Raw genomic sequence first — 8,071 nt, 5'->3', positions numbered from 1 at the left:
GGCCAAGCTGCTAAAGTAGCTAAAGTAGTGATAAATCCTGTCAATAAAATAGATCCTAATGAAAGTCCATCGATTCCCAATCTCCAGTGGAAATCGAAGACATCTATCCATTTATAATCCTCCTTTAATTGGATTAAGGGATCCTCCAGTTGGAAATGATAACAGAACGCATAAGTCATTAGAAGGAATTCTAATAAACAAATAGATATAGTATACCACCTAACGACTTTGTTTCCCTTATGAGGTAAAAAGAAAATTAATGAACCTGCAAATATCGGCAAAACAACAAGTATTGTTAACCAAGGAAAATAACTCATGATAAAGTGATAAAGACAAGATACGTTTTGACCAGAAAAGCCCGTGCTCGATTATTTCGAGCACAGGCTTCTTCGGTAAAGAGGAATCAGACGATTCGAGTGAAGTTTTTTGTAACGTATCAATAAGATAGAGCCATGCTACGTGTTGTTTCAGGCCCTAAATAAACGCGGACACTTAAAAAATCTGTCGGGCAGGCAGATTCACATCTCTTACAACCCACACAATCTTCGGTTCTCGGCGCGGAAGCAATTTGCTTGGCTTTACATCCATCCCAGGGTATCATTTCTAATACATCTGTTGGACAAGCTCGTACACATTGAGTGCATCCTATACATGTATCGTAAATTTTTACGGAATGTGACATTGGATCTATAAATTTTTCTTTTCAACATAAAATTTTTCGATCTGGTAAAAATGAAATTAGTACTATAATGAGTCATATGTATTGTAGACACCAGACGAAGCAATGGTTTATCCAACTTCAAAAAAAAAAATCTATTTTTTAATCTGTTTGTGAGAAAGCGTGAAGAGAGCCAAGAGACTTTAATTTTGGATTTCAACAATAAATAAGAAATAAGAAAGAATTTTACGAATTGTACAGACGAATTCGAATTAGCCAATAAATTGGCTATCGTCTTTTCAATATAAATTATTGCAATATTCAAATTGCAATATCAATGAATTACAAATACAAAAATTCATTTAAGTGAAAAAGAATACTATGCAATAATCTACTAAAAAAAATGGATATTCTCAAATAATACTAAGAAAAATAGTATTGATTTCTATTTATTTTAATATGTGCGCCTTTGTTTAGAGGATTCTATGTCTAATTATTCAAAAGTCTAATTATTCAATAAATTAGATTGATTGATACGAGTGGATTTCCTATTACGATGGATGGAAGAAAGAATGGATAGTCCAATAGCGGCTTCAGCAGCTGCAAGGGCTATAACAAAAATTGCGAAAATATCTCCTTTTAATTGGCGACTATCAAATAGATCAGAAAATGTTACGAGATTTAGATTAATTGAATTCAGTATAAGTTCAAGACATATTAGAGCTCTAACCATGTTTCGGCTTGTGATCAATCCATAGATACCAATCGAAAATAAATAGACACTCAAAAAAAGTACATGCTCAAACATCATTAACTAACTCCTTATCAATCTCGATTCATTTCAATATGAGGGCAAGAATTGAACCGATTCAATTAATTACAATAGAACAATTACACAACAAAAGAAAAAAAAAAAAAAAAAAAAGGAGGTATTTGTTGGCAGTAGATGGATTTTACTAAATCAAAATTGTGATTCTTTAGTTATTTATTTTAGATTTGCAATTCTTATAATTTGTACTTTTTCTAAGTTTTCTTATTGCCGAGCCATAGTAATTGCACCTATTAAAGAAACTAGAAGAATTATGGAAATGAGTTCAAACGGAAGATAAAAATCGGTTGCTAAATGAATTCCAATTTGTTGAACATTATTTATGAGACCCTGTTCTACTATTTGGTTTGATCTTGTAGTCCAAAGAATTCCATACCACGACGTATCTGGGATAGTAGTCATTAGTGAAAAAACAATAGTTATACAAACGAGTGAAGTGAACCCATCTCCAATAGTCCAATAATTCTTATCTTTAGACCATTCTGAGCCATTTACGAACATTACAGCGAATATGATCAAGACATTTATGGCTCCCACATAAATAAGAAGTTGTGCGACAGCTACAAAGTAGGAATTTAATAAAAAATAGAATAAGGATATACAAACAAGAACTAATCCCAGCGAAAAGGCAGAATAAATGGGGTTGGTAAGTAATACTACTCCTAGACCCCCTAGTAGAAGAACAAATCCCCCAAATAGCATAAGAATCTCATGTATTGGTCCAGGTAAATCCATTATGGATAAAAAGAAATTAATAGTATAAAATTTTTCATGAACTGACTAAAACTAAAGGATTCAAGGAAGGAAAAAAGGATTAGGGTATTTTTTTGTGTATAAACTTATAGTTATAAATTATATTATATCACGAAAATCTAGTCTGATTTAAAATAAGAAATAATTTCCAATAAGCAGTAGTTTTTCGTTTTTCTTTATAGTTTAATTTTAAAGTTTAATAAAGAATTATTAGATTTTTATAACAGAAAGACAAAATCAAAGTTTAGTAATCAGTAATCGTTCTTGAATTCGAAGATTTTTCTTTGTTTATTTTACTTTCAGACGAATTCCTAATTGTTTGAATTGTGTAATCTCCCATTATGGAGATTGGTAACCGACTTAAAGCAATTTGATTGTAATTCAATTCATGACGATCATAGGTAGAAAGTTCATATTCTTCAGTCATTGATAAACAGCTTGTTGGACAGTACTCAACACAATTGCCACAAAATATACAAACTCCGAAATCAATACTATAATTAAGCAATTGTTTTCTTTTAATATCCTTTTCAAATCTCCAATCCACAACGGGTAAATCTATCGGACATACGCGAACACATACTTCACAAGCAATACATTTATCAAATTCAAAGTGGATTCGCCCTCGGAAACGCTCTGGTGTAATTGATTTTTCATAAGGGTAGTGAATCGTTATAGGTAAACGATTTGTGTGGGATAAGGTAGTTATGAAACTTTGACCTATGTACCTTGTAGCACGTATTGTTTGTTGACCATAACTCATGAACCCAGTTACCATAGGGAACATATTCATTCTAAATATCTATGAAAAAGATATGTTTCTTTCTCTTGTTTGAGAGAGCTTTTGTGTTGAAAATATTCTTACTATTATTGTATTATCTTATTTATAGTGAAACAAGTTGAGAAGAGGTTGTTAATAAGAGATTGCCCAGGGAAATAGGTAAAAGAAATTTCCATCCAAGATTTAATAACTGATCCATTCTCATCCTCGGTAAAGTCCATCTTATTGTGATAGAAATGAAGAGAAATAAATAAGCTTTAGTTAATGTAATAAATATACCCATTGTCATTTCCAAAATTCCAACTGCTTTATTCATTTGGAAAAAATCAAAAAAGGATATATAGGGAATAGATAAATTCCACCCGCCCAAGTAGAGAACTGTTACAAATAAAGAAGAAACTAATAAATTTAGGTAAGAAACAAGATAAAATAAACCATATTTGATACCGGAATATTCAGTTTGGTAACCTGCTACTAATTCTTCCTCCGCTTCTGGTAAATCAAAGGGTAATCTTTCACATTCTGCCAAAGAAGAAATTAAAAAAACCAGAAAACCTATAGGCTGACGCCAAATATTCCATCCAAAAAAACCGTATTTTGACTGTGCTTCAACTATATCAACTGTACTTGAACTGTTAGATAATCATAGTCGGTGATAACATCACAGTTCCCACCGCTATTTCAAAACCGTACATGAAACCTTAGCTTCATACGGCTTCTCTATGATCAGAAAAAGGAAAGGACTGTTTTGTTCCTAGCCCCGGGGGCGTAGATAGAATTAGATAAAATAAAATAGATTTGAAAGTCCTAAATTAGACCAAAGGAATTCCGTCTGCTAGAATAAGAAAAAGCGCTTCCGAATTGATCTCATCCTTTATAATATAATGAAAATTTTTCTTTGTTCAGTAATAACTTAATCTTGGAATAAAACACTTGTTACTTGTTATAGGAATTCAATTAATAAATGGAAAGAGTTGGGTATTAGTTCATGAGCAATTCTGCATGAATATGGATAGAGGAAGGAAATAATGAAAATTTTTTCTAGTGCACTCCATATCTTTTTTACTATTCTTCTTTCCCCAGGGAGGGGGTATTTAAAAAGAAAAAATGGATAAAGGGTTAATTCGTTCTTGATAGCCATTTCCTTAACAAGTGAATGGGAACATACTCTGGATCGGAATCCGAAGAAAGTACTACTTGATAATTTCTACAAATTGCAAGTCCTTATTATGATTCCTTTTATGGGCAAAAATCTCTAATGTTTTAGATTTTCCATTACTAATCCTTTATGTACTTTAGTGTTCCTAACCCTTCACTAACTTTTGGTGGATTCTTCTTATGGATTATTAAGTTATAGTAATAACTAGGAGTATTCTAGTAATGGAATTCCATATCGTGAATCCTTTATTCTTGGCCGCTTCAAGATATGATGACTAATTAAAAAATATCAACCTTGGGATAAAGAGTTTACACTGCTTATGTTTACTTCCACTTTTTTCTTGTACGTAGGAAATGAGATTTTTTCTTTTTACTACAAATTTATAAGCTGTTTTGTTTCACTCATATAGCTATCTAGTTTAACTTACCAACCCAAATACTAAATAAGAAAAGGAATATAAATAGTTAATGGATTTTATAGGAAAAAGATCTATTTTAACGAATCACACGTAGAGATATTGCTAGCACACAAAAAGTTAATGGTATTTCATAACTAATGGATTGAGCAGCAGCTCGTAGACCGCCTGAAAAAGAATATTTATTATTTGAGCTATATCCTGCCATAAGAAGACCAATAGGAGCTATACTTGAAATGGCAATCCATAAAAAAACACCAATACTAAGATCGGCTAAAACAAAATGATATCCCAAAGGGATAACTAAAAAACTTAATAAAACTGATATGACTGCTATAGAGGGTCCAATGCTAAATAAAGAAATATCTCCTCGGGATGGCAGAATATCTTCTTTAAAAAGTAGCTTAGTCCCATCTGCTATAGCTTGAAGCAGGCCCAGGGGGCCAGCATATTCAGGACCAATACGTTGTTGTATCGACGCAGATATTTCTCTTTCTAACCACACAATTACGAGTACCTCTATTGTTATTCCCAAAAGGAGGGTCAAAATGGGTAGAATCGATATCAGTCCATAGACTTCTTTTAATAATTCCAATTTCGAAAAAGAATTGATAGTTTCTACCTCTACCCTATCTATTATCATTTCAACGATCAACTTCCCCCATAATGATATCTATACTACCTAATATCGTCATGATATCAGCCAATTTCATTTTTTTAACTAGCTGAGGAAGAATTTGCAAATTAATAAACCCGGGTGGACGGATTTTCCATCTCCAGGGGAAAAGGCTATCATCTCCTACTAGATAAATCCCTAATTCACCTTTTGGGGCTTCTACTCTTACATAAAGCTCTTGTCTTGACAATTCAAAATTGGGCGAAGGTTTTTTACCAAGAAATTTATACTCAAAATCATTCCATTCAGAATTATTTTCTTTCTTAAAGCGTCGGACTTCTAAATTTTCATAAGGTCCTCCAGGAATTTTTTCTACAGCTTGTTGAATTATTTTGATGGATTCCCTCATTTCACCAATTCGTACTAAATAGCGAGCTAACGAATCCCCTTCTTTTTGCCATTGGACTTTCCAATCAAATTGGTTGTAAGACTCATAAGGATCTACTTTACGAAGATCCCATTGTATTCCAGAAGCTCGTAACATCGGTCCCGATAAGCCCCAATTTACTGCTTCTTCTCCGCTAATAAAACCTACTCCTTCAACTCGCTCTAAAAAAATTGGATTCTGTGTAATAAGTTGTTGATATTCAACAACTCCGCGTAAAAAATAATCACAGAAATCTAAACATTTATCGATCCATCCATAAGGTAGATCGGCGGCTACTCCTCCGATGCGAAAGTAATTGTGCATCATTCGCATACCTGTAGCAGCTTCAAATAGATCATATATTAATTCTCTCTCTCTAAAAATATAGAAAAAAGGAGTCTGTGCGCCGAGATCCGCCATAAAAGGTCCAAGCCATAGCAAGTGAGAAGCTATCCGGCTTAATTCTAACATAATTACCCTAATATAGCTGGCTCTTTGTGGTATTTGAATATTCTCCAAGAATTCTGGTGCATTTACTGTTATTGCTTCTGTAAACATAGTAGCTAAATAATCCCACCTTGTTACATAAGGTAAGTATTGTATAATAGTTCGGTTTTCCGCGATTTTTTCCATTCCTCTGTGTAAATACCCTAATATGGGTTCACAATCAATAACATCCTCACCATCGAGAGTAACGATCAGTCGAAGAACACCATGCATTGATGGGTGTTGAGGGCCCATATTGACTATCATGAGATCTTTTCTTGTAAGCGGTAGACTCATATCCTTTCTTCCTTAATTCATTATTCCATGAAAATGGATTATTCCATGAATTCCTCAAAGCGAGGCTCATCAAAATGAAAAATCTAAGACTACTATAAGACTACTAAAAAAATAATAAAACAAGAAAAAAATTTGAACGATTAAATTACTGCTCCCGAATATTCAACTGACCGATTAATTTCTTATAACGTACTCTATTTTTCTTTGCCAAATAAGCCAGCAAACGTCGACGTTTTCCCAAAAGTCTTCGTAGACCTCTTTCCGATGAAAAATCTTTTTTGTGTAATTCCAAATGTGAAGCAAGTCTCCGTATCTTATTGGTGAAACTGAATACTTGAAATTCAACAGAACCCCTGTTTTCTTCTTTTTCTTCTTTAACCATAAATCCAAAAATTTTTCTACCTCCTTTCTTTTTCATGTATTTTTCTGATCAGGAAAAATACAAAATTATGTCAGTTATTTTGAAGTTATTCTAATCTCGTACACACACAAATTTGCAATTATTCATCTACTACTGGAATTTGGATTTATTTTATCGATGCAAATTGGATTTGGATAGAAGGGTACATTCTTTCTAATATTTTAGATAGAAGAAATGTTTCTTCTATCTAAAATATTAGAAAGAATTTTGCTGATTTATTTATTGCTATATGCAATTTATGGAATTGATACACCATTTAATTGATATCATTTAGCAAAATGAAACACAGCATATGCATCCATCTTTTGGCTCGAGAATTTCACGGGATAGAGATATGGTATAAGAAATAGACTATTAAGTAACTCTAAATGAATTGTGGATACATCTGTATCCTTAACATACTGAAACGATTGTCATTATTCGTATCAAACCAATAGCGATTCATACAAGCTAAATCTTCTAATCAATGGTGGGCCAATAATGAATTTTTTTGCATATGTATTAAGACGCTTGGCCTGATTTCGAAATTGTCCAGAGTTTTATATGTTGTTTTCATTGCAAAATGATGGGTCTCCTTCCATAACTTTCCAATTACGAGTACGAGAATTGAAAGACATGAAAATTCTCAATTCTCTACGGCGTCTAGTAGATAGAAACAAGAAAATCAGAAGAATCTTTCTCTCTATTCACTATCATTCCGCGTCTTCGACTTCTATTAGTTTCTTTTCTTCTTTAATGCAATAGCTATAGTTTGATATAAGAATCCATTTCTCAAAGTAATGGAAACCATTCTCTTATAGGAAATGGTTCGAAAATCGCTATTCCACCTTTTAGGTATCGTGAAAAGTGATACCTGTGAAGATCGTGCATTTCAGTCAAATTCAGATCCGTTTTTCGAGTCCATGATATAATATAACCAAATTGGATAGATCTTCCACCTGTTTAGCTAAGAAAGAATAGATACAGAGGTGGATAATAGATCGATATGAAGATCATGAGCTGCCCCATAATGAAATCGCCAGTAGTCGCGAATATCTCCTTCTTCCCTAATCCAAGATTGGAGAAAGAAGATCTAAGAGGGACCTATGGAGAATGTAGTCAGAAATCCATAATAGAGTCCGACCACAACGACCGAATTAATTATCCTCATCGAGAAACTTAGACTACTAAATAGAAAAGATTTGAAAATCATGGCATGGGTCTCCTTTTTTTCTTTCTTTAGAGTTTTC

Source organism: Triticum urartu, unplaced genomic scaffold (assembly GCF_056163025.1).
Source record: "Triticum urartu cultivar PI428250 unplaced genomic scaffold, HENAU_Tu73 scaffold26, whole genome shotgun sequence".
NCBI classification, from domain to species: domain Eukaryota; kingdom Viridiplantae; phylum Streptophyta; class Magnoliopsida; order Poales; family Poaceae; genus Triticum; species Triticum urartu.
This window is presented reverse-complemented; position numbering follows the sequence as displayed.